Source organism: Oxyura jamaicensis, chromosome 3 (assembly GCF_011077185.1).
Source record: "Oxyura jamaicensis isolate SHBP4307 breed ruddy duck chromosome 3, BPBGC_Ojam_1.0, whole genome shotgun sequence".
Classification (NCBI taxonomy): Eukaryota; Metazoa; Chordata; class Aves; order Anseriformes; family Anatidae; genus Oxyura; species Oxyura jamaicensis.
This window is the reverse complement of record NC_048895.1, coordinates 60156986-60171466: the sequence shown is the minus strand read 5'-3', so window position 1 is coordinate 60171466 and position 14481 is coordinate 60156986. Positions and strand designations below refer to the sequence as shown.

Genomic DNA, 14481 nt, shown 5'->3' with positions numbered 1-14481 from the left:
AAAAGAAAAGAAAAGAAAAGAAAAGAAAAGAAAAGAAAAGAAAAGAAAAGAAAAGAAAAGAAAAGAAAAGAAAAGGAAGAAGGAAAAGCAGACCTCTCATCCAAATACTTCTTTATTATGCAAAAGCCTCCAAAAGAAAGAAAGAGTGAGGTCAGGATGGTGTACTTGCCAGTAAGTAAGCTGAAAAAAAAACAACACAAACAAACCCACAATTATGGCAAAGATTTCAGCAACAAAGATCCCTTGTATGAAATATGGGCAAGATTTCTTTTCCATATAAACCTGTCCACGTCTGAAATAGCTCTATTGATTTCAGTATTTTCCACAGACCTGTACCAGTTCTTTGTCCCGTGGGAGTTATGGATATTGGACGAGTTATTGGTACACGTCAAAGTGCAAGGTTAGAAAATGAATAAATAGCAAATGCTTAAATGTGCTCCCATTGAAGTGCAACTGGTGACTGCAAGAAAATTTATGCTATGTGGAATGTCTGCATGAATGTCTCTGTCGAAGGCCTAGCTTTTAAACTGTTAAATAGTTTTTAATTTTTAGATCTTGGTTTTAGGATCTTTGGACCTCAACTGACTACGCCTGAAAAGCTTTTAAAAGAAGTGTGTCAGAAGACCCCATCTCCTGCCGGGACTCTGGGCTCCCTGCCGCATGAGGAGGGTGAGCTGCACATGAGCTCAGGCCCCAGGGGACAGAGATGGCCATGCTCCTCTGATGAGGGCACCTTCCAGCCTGTGCCTGTGCCTGTCTTTGCTTTTGCTAGAGAGTAGCAGAGACAAGAAGCTGGTACGGTTTCCAGCAGGCAGTGGTGTAATTAAAGAGATGAGCAGCACCACATCTTGGCTAAACTCTAAGCTGGCCTGTGTGGATGCCTATCCATTGGGCCTCCCCAAAGCTCCTCTTTGCCACCCTGGAAAAATCTACTGCCTCCCAGACACAGCTCTTATCCCACGGCACACTGACTGGGCAGGGGACTTGGCAGGGACAGAATCCTCAGCTCAGAAGGGGACCAAATGTGCCCAGCAAAACAACCCCACTGAGTTAGCATTGCATCCTTCAGGAATTGCTAGTGAAGAGTGGCTGTGCTACAGGTACCACTCCAAAGTCCCACCGAAGCTATTGGACTCCTTGAATGCAAATCTCAAGGAAAATCCAGTTGGAAAAAAAAAAAAAAAAAAAAAACACAACCAAAAAAAACCTATTTTGAACTATATAGAAGGATTTATGTTTCTATGCCCTACGTAATTTATGTATTATCTTTAACATTTGTGCCATGTGTTCTTAATTCTCCAACCTAAAAATCTAACAAGCAATTTTTAAGTCTTGTAAAATCCCTTTTTTTTTTGTTTCCAAGTTCTATCAGAAATCAATAAGTAAACAATGTAGTTTAAAAATTAAACTAAACAATATCCATACCTTAAATCCTCTTAAAAACAGAATTAAAACTGCATAACAAATTGTAACCGTTAAGTCATGTCCAATGCAAAGTAAAAATCCTTCCAGAAATGCCTATGTCACAGAAAACTGTAGTGTTTTAAATAAGGGTCTTTTCCTGAAAATTTTTGCAATGGTAATATTCTCTAGGGGTTTATGTTAAGGTTCATTTGATTCTATTTCTTTAATTAGCCAAAACATCTTCCAAACAAAGATATGCATGCAGCAACTTTCAATCAGGAAAACTAAATCACCGTATCTTGCTGCTTACAGCTTTTATTATTTTAATATGCACTTAAGAAAACATAGCAAGTCTTTGTTTCTAGAGAATATTATATTCCACTCCCAGTGCAGCAGGCATAGCCCCTCTCATTTGAGAAGTAAAATGGCCATGAATATGTTTGTTCTGCAAAGCAAAGCCCACCAAATATGTTTACTTTATCCTCTCAAGCATGTGTGCCCTGTGCGCATGGCCTACTGGACATTTTGGGAAGAATATCCTCAGCTGCATTGAATTATAATTTTGTTTTAATTGAAAGTGCTTAATCAAAACAAAATATTTGCATTTATTTCTGTAGAGGTGACAGCAAAGGAGAAATGCCAGCCAGCTTACCTGTCTGCTGCTCCTCTTCTAACTAGTTTCAGATTTATTAAGCATCTAGGAGGAAGAGAACAGGAGTTGTATGAGAACTGAGCTATCAGTGGCAATGATTACAAGACTGCAAGAATTTCTTTACATTTTTAAGTTGTGCTGTCCCAACACCTGACATGATTGGAGCTGATGGATATTTTTCTACTGCCTTTTACCTTAGAGGAAACAATTCTACTGACAAGAAAAGCTCAAGGAAGACTTTTGAAGCAATGTGATTAGGCTTTTTATCCTGACTTGTGTTAGTCTGAACTTTATACTTCTTGATTTCTAACGCAGCTTTCAACAACAAAAGGGAGAGAACACCTAAGGTAGTTTGGGAAGCCAGTAAATGTGGGAATTATAGAAATGGCATCCACTGAAGAAGTCTGAAAAGCAGAATAAGAGATCACATCTCTGTAAAGCACCACCAAGGGAAGAGACTCCGGGGCAAGACAAGGTCAACAAGCCTAAAAAAGAAAGTATCATGAAGCTAATAACATGCATTCATTAACTTCTAACTGGGAATTTTGGAGGCCAATTTTCCTGTTATAAGTTTTATTTATTTATTTATTTATTTATTTATTTATTTATTTATTTGCCATACAAAGAGCATTCTAAGGTCTAGAAATAGACAAAGACACCACGATGGAAACAGTCTTATGGAAGAAAATTGTTCTATGTTATCATTTGCAGTGATCCTTGTCTTCTATCCTTTCCTTTTTCCTTCTTTTTCTTGTTCAGATGAAGAAATGTAATGGAGAAGAAATGTAATAGAGAAGAGGAGAGATTGCCTAGCCAGCACTGAAATGGGTAGATCTGTGATTCAAGAAAAAACAAACAAACAACAACAATAACAAAAACAAAACAAAACAAAACAAAACAACAACAACAACAACAACAACAAAACAGCTTAAAATAGGGTTACTATGCACCTGGGCTGAGTTAGTCCTGAATAATCTGACAACAGGCTTCACCACCATGCACCATTCTAAGCTCATGGCAGAAAAGTCTAAGGACGTTGCTCCGGCTAAGAAGTCAACTCATAGTGGCCTTTGCAGCTAAAAATAGGGGGATGTCAGTTTGCTGCCACATGACACTTTTTGGCAGGGAGCTGGAACATTTTCACCCTTCAAAGCAAGCCAATGGTACTGGATTTATGTGGCTCACAACCTCTCCACAGGGACCACCCTCTCCCACAGCCCCAGTTCCCATGCCAGCCTTCACTGAGGGCTCTGGTTCGTTTGCCCTGAGAGTCTTTGAACAGAGCTTCCACCAAGTGCCACTGCTATCCCTTTCCATCAAGATAAGCCAGCAAAAGTTTTCCTCAGAGAGTTGCTTCCGCAGAAGGAAGCCTTTCCAAGAACAGTAAACAATAAACATACCAAGTTCTCGCCCACTGCATCAGAGCGATGCAGAATCCTGTTTCAGAAAGTACTGTGTTGGTGAGGCTGACTTCGGCATGTCACACACGATTGCACAACATAACGCAGTTCAATGACGTGAGACAACTAAATGACAAAATGCTGGCTCTCAATCAAACATGTGAAGCACCTATTTTCAGCTCTACCATCTGCTATCAGTTTGCACAGTGTCTTTCCCAGCTGAAAACACAAGGCAAATTGGCACAAACGGAGAATTCCTCTGGCTGGTCACAGACTGCAAGATACAAAATTTTCTTCCTCCTGTGGCCAGCCCATCTCTGATTTATTTATTTATTTTTAAATTTCCATAGTGAAGTAGGGTGTTTTCTGTAAGCTAACTCATGATAAGTTAAAAAACAGTCCCATAGGATAAATGTTCTCTATCATCCTACCAGGAAAAATGGTGGTATGTCACTTCTACCTTAAAAATAAGCATGCAGAAATTAACAACTGAAATTAATACCAAGATTGGGTTAATATTTTCTATTGAAGCTTTTCCAGTGTGAACCCTCCTTCAGTTGCTTGACACTCTACTGTCAACTCTATTGTCATCTATGGATAAACAGGAAAAGTTAGAATAAGTAAGTAATTTTTTGTAGTTGGCAAATAACTTTCTGTGAAAAAAAAAAAAAAAGACACTTTGGGGTATTCAATGTGAAAATCAATAAAACAAAACAAATCCAACATCTAATATTTTCTATAGAGGTTAAAAATATCCCAGCCATTTCCTGGTTATTTCCACTAAATTGATTACTCCTTTAGAGCCCTGATTTGGAGGGATGGAGCTGATCTGAAATTCTTTCCTTTACAATAAAGATCAAAACTATTGGGACTTTTGCTGCTTTCTTCTCTGAATAAATAAGATGTTTCTGAGTTGAAACCCTGGCTCAGTTGACTTCACTGGGGCCATGATTTCACCCCAGGAATTATTCTAAAAGCGTTACTCATTTAATAAGCATACCACACTAATTCTCTACTGTTTCCGTACGAGCACCTCCCAATGCCAATGTAAACCCACTGCACAAAGCTACATTAAAGCAATATTTATGGTTGAGATCTTAACACAAAAGTCAGGAAACTCAGAGTTATGGTTCCCCCAGCCAACCATAACCAGGGGCAGCTTTAGTGTTTTGCATTACTGTGCCTATACTCTGCAATGTATGTCCAAGTACCAGTGACTGAGTTATAGCTGCTGTGGGAACTATAGCTTTGGATTTCAGTATATTTTTGCATTTAAATTCTCAACCCAGGTCATGAACAACTGTGAAAATTATGACTGCAGCAGAGTTTAGTATCTTCAGTTTGCTGTTCTTGGTTACTGCTGAGGGTGACATGGGAGAACGGTGAGATCTCTTCATTGTGTGGATGATGGAAAGCCTGAGAGTCTCTCTTACCTTCATGAACAAAACACACTTCAGCTGCACTTATAAGGTATATAATGATTAACTCTTCCACAAGCTTTGTATCATTCATCAGATACTCTGGGAGAGAGCAAGGGAGTTAATGGGATCTGACAGAGATTACTTAACATGATTAATTCTAATATCCAATTAACTTGGTCAGAGACAGGGAAGAATAAGCTGCTTTTGCATACACTTTATACAGCATTAGGCAAATGTTGCATCTTCACCTCAAGGGAAATAAGGCTGTTTTTACCCCGTGCTCTTAGGAAGAAACTGCAGGAGATGTGGAAAGGAGAAATTTTGTGTAGGGGGCAGAGCTAACTAAAATCACAGCTGTGTGAGAGATTCTGTGCTCTGCAACAGCACCTCTCTTATCTCAGACCCAGGGCTGTTCATGGGAAATTTTACCTGTAAGCTAGGAAGTTAATATGCAGTTTATTTCAATAATTGTTTCAGACATGAACATTGTGCAGTAAGGAGTAAAATTAGATGCGATAGCTTGACAATAGCTGGAATTTGATGCAGAGGTTTACAGTAAATTGAAGATAACTTTTAGTAGTGTTTCTCAAAGGGCATGAAATTGAACTCTGACTTTACGAAGCCAGCTGACTCAGGAGTTGGGTAATGGCTTGAATGCCAAAGAAAGAACAGCAAAGGCTAGAAGCTCTCTCCCTGCAGCCTGTGCCAGTGATGGGCTGGAACTAACTAATCTGGCCACAGAAAGAACTGAATAGCTGAAGGTTGCTTGCATTTATTGCATAAACTTGGATGGAAATGAAATTACATAGGCATCTATTTCCTTAGGTGGAAAGTTCAAAAACAGAATCAAGTTTGTACAACTCCCATTAATTTATCTGGGATGTATTTCTTGGGATTCTCTAGCCTCATCTACGTTGGGACTGTGATCACAATTTTTATTTATTAGTGGACGGCACTTTTCTAAGGCAAGTTTTAATCTTGTCTGTTGGGAAAATGATCCAACCAAAGCAGAGCATGATAACTGGAAAGAGAACTGCAAGTGCCTACTAGCAGCCACTCCAAATCATCACCTTTGTTTGCTTTCAGATGTTATCAACATCCCACTGCAAGGATGAATGAAGTGATATATCTGGCTCGTGGACCAAGACATGAAGAGTGTTTTCCTTTGCTCTTAACAGATGCCAGCAGCAGCACACAGCTGAAGTGTCTCTTCCAAAAGTTAATCCCTTTTGAACATGGCTGCTGATATGTTCATACCTCATGCTTATATGTCTTGGCTTTTAGTTTTACGTATTGAATTGCTTGGAGAAGGTCAACATGTACAGCAACAAAATTCCCACTGACTACATGAGTCCAGCTGCTCCTGCCCCATATTTCCATCAGATTCCCACTTCTGTCTGAATATAGCAATGATATAATTGGATTGCACAAGAGCAAAGCTGACTGTTTTAAGGCCAGGTGGTAGAAATATTTTGCTTTGTGCATATTTATTTCTTCAGTGTATTTTACAGACATTCTGCTCTGTTTTAGGTAAGAATTAAAGCCAAGCTGCTTAACCCAGAGCATTTGCAGCACTAGGTCAGACAACAGTATATTGCTTTACATGAGTTTACCACTGTTGTTCACCTGTACATCCTAGTGTGTGGCTTGTGTAAAGTGCTATGTCTAAATAAGTATGCATGTGGACAAATCTTTTGTATGCATGTATTTAGTATCTCAGAGAAGGGAAAGAACAAAGCAAAGATTATTAAAAACAAAACAAAACAAAACAAAACTCCAAATAAGCTATTTTTAGCTCTGTACAAGAAACATGTCAATTGTTTTGAGATAATCTTTATTGGATACTCCTTGAAGTATAAACATATGGACATTATAACCATTTGAAAAAGGTTTACCTGTGCTGTGCTCTGCTGTACTGTTGATTTATGCTGAGAAGCTGTTATTTTATACTCTTAAAATAATGGAAAGGAATTAGAATTGCTTACGGATTGCTTGCTATAAATTAATCTTGAGGTATGGCATACTTCTTGCAAACTGCTTGATCATCTACAACTTGTTAGTATCCCTTAATTACCAGATCACCAGAATGTGTGTAAATCCAGAACTCTAATAAGCATTTACCACAGATCGTGTAAAGCAGGTTGGAATTAGGTGTAAACATACTCTTCAGTGTTACTTGTGTTGCTGAAAAGAGATGTTGTTGCCATGGCGGCAGGGTATCTGGCTTTTGGGTAAAACTGAATTATCTATCCCACTACTCATTTAAATCAGAGATTGTGAATTGGTTCCTAGAGACTCTTTGAGTTCTGGATGTTTCCTGATGCTGAGTGATATGAACCACTGTGTTTTGTTTTGTTTAGTTTTAAGAATAACTGTCTGTTTACATGCATACCTGTCATGAAGCAAGGATCTCTAATGGGAACTAAAATCAGGAGTGGCATTTAGAAAGGCATGGAATAGCTGGTAACTACAGCCTAACTTCATGTAACCAAGGGAAAGATGCAAGTCTTTGCCCCTTCGTTTTCCACGATTTCCTTTTGCATGTGCAGAGTGTTTTGCATACCTGTGACCTTTCAATTAACATTATTTATATCTTAGTAAACTGCCATGCTACTTTTCCAGATGTTCTAATCCTTTATGTAAATGAATTTATTAAACCCAGGCACTCTCCTTCAATGAAACCTGCCAAATCCACTGTGTCTGGACCCACATGCACTGTAGACTAAGCTTTATTTGCATAAACTTGTTCTGTAAGTGTAATCTTACTTATCATCTGCAGAGTTAAAGTTTCACTAATGTAAATCCCTGACAAATCAAGTACAGATGTAAGTCTTTGCCCTCAGGCTCAGCCTGTCAATTCACTGCCTCCCTTGTATCTTCTCCTTGCTCTCTGCCTCTCCCCTTGCAAGTATTTTTTAGTACTAGTAGTCATTTAAAACTGTTTATGTAGATACATTGCAGGTACTAAACATGACACTGAACATTAGTCATCTGGGCTTTTTCCTTCTGATCAAACTGCCTCACAGAATGGTGTTGGCATGTAATCCTGGGTGTCTGTTTGCAACACCTGGAAAAATTTGCTCTGCCAGTCTGCGGGTGTGTTTCAGTTCGCCAGGCGATGTTCCAGATAAGGAGTCAGGCTCAATAAATGGTTAATGTAAGCTGGCAAATTCCATAATGCAGCCAAGGAATATTCAGTCATAGGGCGGTAGGGGGTGTAACTCCCTAAATCCGTGAGCAAGAAGGGGTCGATGGGGTGGGGGGATGATGCCTGCACTTGACGATCCATTGTCTGTGAGAAATGAAAATTCTCTTCCAGTCATAAAACCCGTAGATTTAAAAACAAAACAAAATCTGCCAGCTCTTGAACCTTTTATGAAAATGAGGAAAATGTTACTTTTAAATTCAGAGGGTGTTGGCATACACTGGGATTTGTTTCTGATTACCTTAAGGTCTAAATATGTTTCCTTTGCTGGTACCCAGTTGCTATTTATTTGGCTTTAGTCTTTGATCTCCTTTATGCTGGCACATCATAAAAAACATATTCCTGTTTGAGTTCTATATTATGCAGTTAGTCTCTGCTTGGTATGTTCACCAGGCTGGTTGTACCTACAGAATAAGACTCTCTTTGTTTTTGATAGACTCCAGGTGTTTATCACTGTAACTTACTAATGGATTTGACCAGAGAATATGCATGCAAGAAGCAAACTGAAAACCTAATGGCAAAATTACTGGTTTGATAATTCAATGGCCTGCTATATAGTAACCACAGGAACCACACACATGCACACATGCATACACGTAGGAACACAGACTGAGTTTTGTAACAGAAACGATCTTTTTAAGACCCTGCTTACTGAATTTTCTTGAGTTGAATTTTCTGTACTAGAAATTAAGTTTTACTCCAGACTTATTTGTCACCCGGAGTTTTCTTGGAAAACTTTCCAACTTTAAGCCCTGCTCATTCAATTCCATATAACTGTGCATTTTAGGAAGGTCCTGTGTCCAGCTGAGGTGCTGTGGTTCTGAGGACTGTGCTCCTTGCAAGTCCAAGAGTTGGCTGTGCATTAGCCTGCCCAGCTAATGCAGTCCCCAAAGGCTTGGGGAGTGCAAATGTTAAATGTAGCTTCTTGTATGACCTCATAGCTTCATATCATGTATTAACCCCAATGCTTTGCAATAGCCAAAGATGACTTTTTTCTCTCTCTTTCTCTCTCTCTCTCTCTCTTTTTTTTTTTTCATTTTTTCATTTTTTATTTTTTATTTTTATTTTTCTGTATTTTTTTTTTTTGCTGTTCCTGCAAACCCAACTAATTTCTTGTTCCTACACATACCACCAAATGAGAATTGCCTTGTTAAAGCACACCTATCTCACCACGGTAACTCAGAAATAATCTGCTGTTGAATTGTTAGGAGGAGAATTTGTAGCAAAATGGTCAAACATATCCACATGCAAAGCTACTAGAACAGTTTCTTCTGAGGATCTGCCAGAAATGTAAAGGATTTTTATATCCTTTTGTCTTTGCATACGGTGTTTACAGGAAAAATATCTGAACTGCAGGCTGGAGAGAATACACTGTAAATGTCAAAGAAGCAGTCGCAACACTTTCCTCTTTTGCCACCTCTGGAGTTAGTATTGATAATAATGCTAGATGTTGGGGACACTTATTACAATATGGGGTTGTAGCTGAATAAACTTTTGTTTGTACCAGCTAAGAATATGTTTAACCAGCATCTGGATTTTTTGGAGACTCTTTTTCTCTGTCCCACTGCTCTCAGAGCAGGACTTTTGTGATGAGTTGTGTCAATAAGCTTCTGCCATTGACTCCACAGCTTCTTCACCAACCTCTGTTATCTGCTTGGAACACAAAACTAAGTTGGAAATGCCATCCAAGCACTGGGGTTTCCTGAAAAACTTCATCAGTGTCTTGAATTTTGCAGGTCAATATCACCATTATAATGCTCACTGTATAAATTGAACATGATACATGAGAATGGGCTTTTATCACCAACAGCTCCATGTTAAGGAATTTGTATTTTGCAGCATTGAGTTTATTCTTCACTTCAGTCAAAACCAAAACAAAACACCTGTTATTTCATTATTCTAATTTAATAGAAATAAAGACCAACTTTTAGAATTATTTCCTGATCAGATTATACAGGCCTTCCAGAAGGAAAGATGATTTTCTTTTTTTTTTTTTTTTTTTTTTTTGGTCCAAACACATTGTACATAAAAAGTATCCCCCTAATGCTCAGTATCTTCTCCCTAGTATGTATTATTTAAGGCCCTGAGATTTTAGAAGTAAATCTTGGATCAGCTCATTGATAAAGTTTAATGTCCCTTAAGAAATGCAGTATTTATCTTGGGTTCACTTGAACACAGTTTCAAAAACGGAGCTGCACAGATTTATTCTTTTTGTGCCTATATATGTGACAAAATCACATATAGGTGACCTTGTGTGATGCTGATTTTAAGCAAAGATTTTATTAATGGAACTTGTCATAGTTAGAATTAAGATTAGGTCAGTAGCTCAGGTCATTAATAAGTGAATCCATTGTGACATTAGATGTAACCCAAACATTTGCCACCGATGAATTTTCATTTCTTACTTCTATTGTTTGATCATTTCCATACCATAAAAAGTTGAAATGCTCTTTGAGTCTAGATATGATGCTATGTTTACTGGCTGCATAAAAAACTGTCAGCTTTTTATACGATCGGATGTACGCATAAGTACTTCCAGTTTTACACACAACTTAACATAGTTGTTGTCTAAGAACCATAGATGTGATGATCTTTAAAAGTGTATAGAAAAGACTCTGGATAGATTTATCATGCTGAAGTTCAGATTTATCCCATTTATATCTTCTAAATATTAAACACTGATGTTTTACTACCTTTATCTTTAGCTGCAGGAGAGGTTACTCTCAGAGGTCAAGCATGCTTTCTGTGTTGGTTACTTTTGTTACGATGCTGATACAGGTTTTAGCTAACATCCATGGGCTTGTCAAGCTCTTTCTGTTACGAGAAGAAACTGATGCAGCAATTCAGCATATTAACAGAGAACACATGCAAACCCTGTTTCGATGTGGATAAAGAAAACAAATGGTAACAGACAGTTTTCCTGCAAATGATTTGTAAGACTGTCTTTCCACTGCATCCTTAACATTTGACAAATGCTTTTCTGCCTCTCTCAGATGGTCAGTTTGCCAAAAAAATGGTCTGATTCTCAAACTACAATTTGATTCTGTGTCCAGACCTGAGTCTGAATTCCATCCCTCTCATGCAGCATGGCTTTGCTTTAGGACAGGCCCTGGTGATCTTGTCTTGAACAATGACTGCTATTATTTCCAGCTACTCATATAGAAAATTAGTTTAATTCCTTGGACATGAAGGAAGTCAGATCAGCCTCTGGCACTCCTGTTATCTGTAGATCAGGTACAGCCAAAGGCAGCTAATAACATTTGCAAAAGAGTGGAAAAGGGAGGGCCAGGAACCAGGGCAGTGAAGGAAAAGACAAAGAGAAGATCAAAGTGACTTTAGGTAATAGAACAATGACAATAATTCTTAAGTCCTTATCATACAAACAAAAATATTGTGTTGAAGAAGGCAGAACTATGAGGCACAGAAAAAAAAAAAAGGCAAAGAAAAAGAAATTCTTACCTGTCTTTTATGTTGCTTTAAAATATTTTTCTTTTTACTTGGGAAGGTAAAGTCCTACCCAGAAATGAAAAACCAACAAAATCAGTTGATTTTATACAACATAGTGCACAGCACTATCAATCCCTACTTATGTTCTTTTCTACCATGACAGCTTAATTTAAAGGAGAAAATCTAATTTCCTGTGCCTATTATATATCCAGTTAATTCCAAACTCTCATGTAACAGTTAACATTGCTCACAATTAATAGAGGAGGCACAGCTCTGCTGGGATAGCTTAGACCCACTCTTATTGAAACACTGAATAATTTAGGTTGGAAGGGGCCTCCATAGTTCACCTGGTCCAGACCCCCAGCTCAAGGCAGGGCCAACTTAGATTGTGTCGCTTAGGGCTTTGTCCAGTCAAGTTTTGATATCTCCAGGATTGGAATATTTTCCTAATATCTAATCAGAAATCTTTCATATTAGAACTTGTGCTGTTTGTCCTTTCTTTTTGCTATGCACCTCTGAGATGAGCCCTTCTCTGTCTTCTCAGCACCCTTCTGTTAGGTAGCTGATGCCAGAAGTAAGTCCCCCACAGCTATCTCCAGGCTGAACAAGCCCAGTTCTTCTCATTTTCTCATTTCCTCCAGCCCTGGCTTTCCTGATGGCTTTCTACCAGCCTGGCTCAGGTATGTCAACGATCTTGCACTGAGAAGCCCACAGCTGGGCACAGGACTCCACTGTTGGCTATACTGGTGTAAATGTTTCCACAGAAGGACTTTAACTGGTGTCTAAACTTCCTTGCTCTAAGACTGGATGTGAATGCTCTGTTTGTTCCTACAAGAGATCTAATATGTATAAGGCTGTATGTCAGTCCCACCAGGGAAGAAGTTCAAGACTGATGGGGATACAACTCTTTTAAATCAACAGTGTGCAGATTTCATCCTCTTAACTGATAAAAGCAAATCATTTTTTTATTTTATTTTATTTATTTATTTATTTTTAGAGCAGGCTTCAGAAAACATAAATATCTTTGTTTTGGGCATCATCAGTGACAGAGAAGCCTAAGAAAAGGGAGTATCTTCCACATCATTTAATGGTCCAGGAACAAATTTCTTACTCCTACACAGACAGGGTTGTCTGGGAAAATCAGAAAAATGTGTCTCCCATTAGTCCATAGCATCATACCTGTGCTTAAAGGATCTCACCATCACAGTGAGCGGGATATGAAAGGAATACTTCAGAGATTTAAATTCTGTTAAACCTGGTGAACATACACAAAATGTTTTATGGGATCTTCTATAATAGTAAAAATCAAATATATTGAAGAAGTGCCATTTATTTGCCAAGTATGTATTTGCCTTTTGAACCTGTAGTTGAATTGTAGATGCAAATTAATGTTGAGTATTAGATTGCTACAGCAAATTCTGAATACATATGTCTAAATTTTTCTTCTTGCTGTGCATTTTGTAAAATCAGTGTGGACAATTTGAGAATGTACTGCTAAATCTCAAAAAAGCGGGTACCAGCTAGTTTTTTAAAGATTTAGTAGGTATTTCTCTGAATCAAATCTCATATTTAAGTTTGTAGTAGTGTTTCAATAAGTAGCTAAATGAGTCTATGAGTCTATGCTTAGTTTGCAAGGGAGAAAAAAAAAAGTACATATCATCCAGATTCATGTGTAACAGCCATCATTTACAAGGCAAAATTTACTCCTAGCTGCCACCTGTACTTTGGTAACTTCTCTAAAGCTGCAAGACCCCAAGTAATGGCTGTATTTGCAGTGGTAAATGGTACGTGCCCTGTGAGATCTGATATGTACCCCAGGGTGGCTGTTATTTGATCCTGGGGGTTTCCGACAGTGACAGGTGCTTATCATCCTTGTTCTTGTTCCTCCTGTCATGAGTGGTAGTTATGGAGACACTGAAGGCAAATCAGAAAATAACAGCTTAACACTTGTATCAATGATGCAATCAAACTGAATGATTTAGGTGTCCTGGGCCAGGAGAACTCACCCACACATTTCTCTCTGAAGCACCTGATAGCAAAATGTATTTTAGCTCTTAACTTAAAAAAAAGAAAAGAAAAAAAGAAGAAAAAAAAAAAAGTTTAAGGGTAGTTTTCTCAAGATCAGAGTCTCAGGAGCTCAAGACTGTTTCAAACACATCATAGGAGCAAGCTTGCATTACTGCTTTTTAACTTCCAGTACTCATGCAGCTTTGGCATTTGCATATCCACTGAATCAGATTTTTAGATATTGTTGAAGGTAGGGAGGGGTTCTGAGACTGAAGTCCTTACGAAAATTTTAGCTGTGAGATCTCACAGAGGGAGCAGAAATACCACCTTCTGAACAAATGTGCGGCCTGTATAGGCTCTGGTAGCCCATGTTGGCTAAACACTGACCTTTGGATACCCTTTGGGTATAACTTATGCCTCTAAGAATGTATCCTGTTTTGGGCACTGCAGCTGGGTAGGTCAGCATCTGAACTTGGAGTGACTAAGATGAGATAGGCAGGGTTTGTTCACCTTTCATGGAGAGGTCACCCACAGTTTGGTTTTAATGTTTATTGTTTCTATATTTGGTCTTTTAATTTTAAAGCACTTCTAAGGTCGATAATTAAATTGCCACATGGGAACAACTCAGCTCTTCGACTGAAAAATGACATCTTAGTGTAACAATGGTTGATGATTGTTCCATGCAAACCTGAGATACCTCAAGAATCATACAAAAAAAGCTGGTGCAGGAGAATGGGTTAACAGTGGACCAGCTGCTGCTCTCATTCATCCTGCTAGACACAAGGGTGTGAAGTCCTTATTTCACAGAACTGGAAGCCTGTGTGGTCATGAAAAGTAAACAGCAGAAAACCAAGCTATTTAAAAGCAGGAGGCAGCTCATTAGTTTGTCCCGAGCCTAACCCTGGTGACCCAGACTGCCTATCCACAGCCTAGTGGCTGTCAGCT

At 38.5% G+C, this 14481-nt stretch overlaps 1 long non-coding RNA gene across 2 annotated transcripts; it reads right to left on the bottom strand.

Moving 5' to 3' along the window:
- Nucleotides 1–1330: 1330 nt before the first annotated feature.
- LOC118165299 lies at nt 1331–13866 on the bottom strand. Of its 2 annotated transcripts, none has more exons than XR_004749973.1 (4): nt 13536–13866; nt 13343–13443; nt 9587–9732; nt 1331–2101 (listed from the first exon to the last, which is right to left on the bottom strand). It is a non-coding gene; the product is annotated as an uncharacterized LOC118165299 (long non-coding RNA). The 2 variants fall into 2 exon arrangements; XR_004749972.1 differs by having other exon boundaries at nt 1331–2890; nt 13536–13865.
- Nucleotides 13867–14481: the final 615 nt, after the last annotated feature.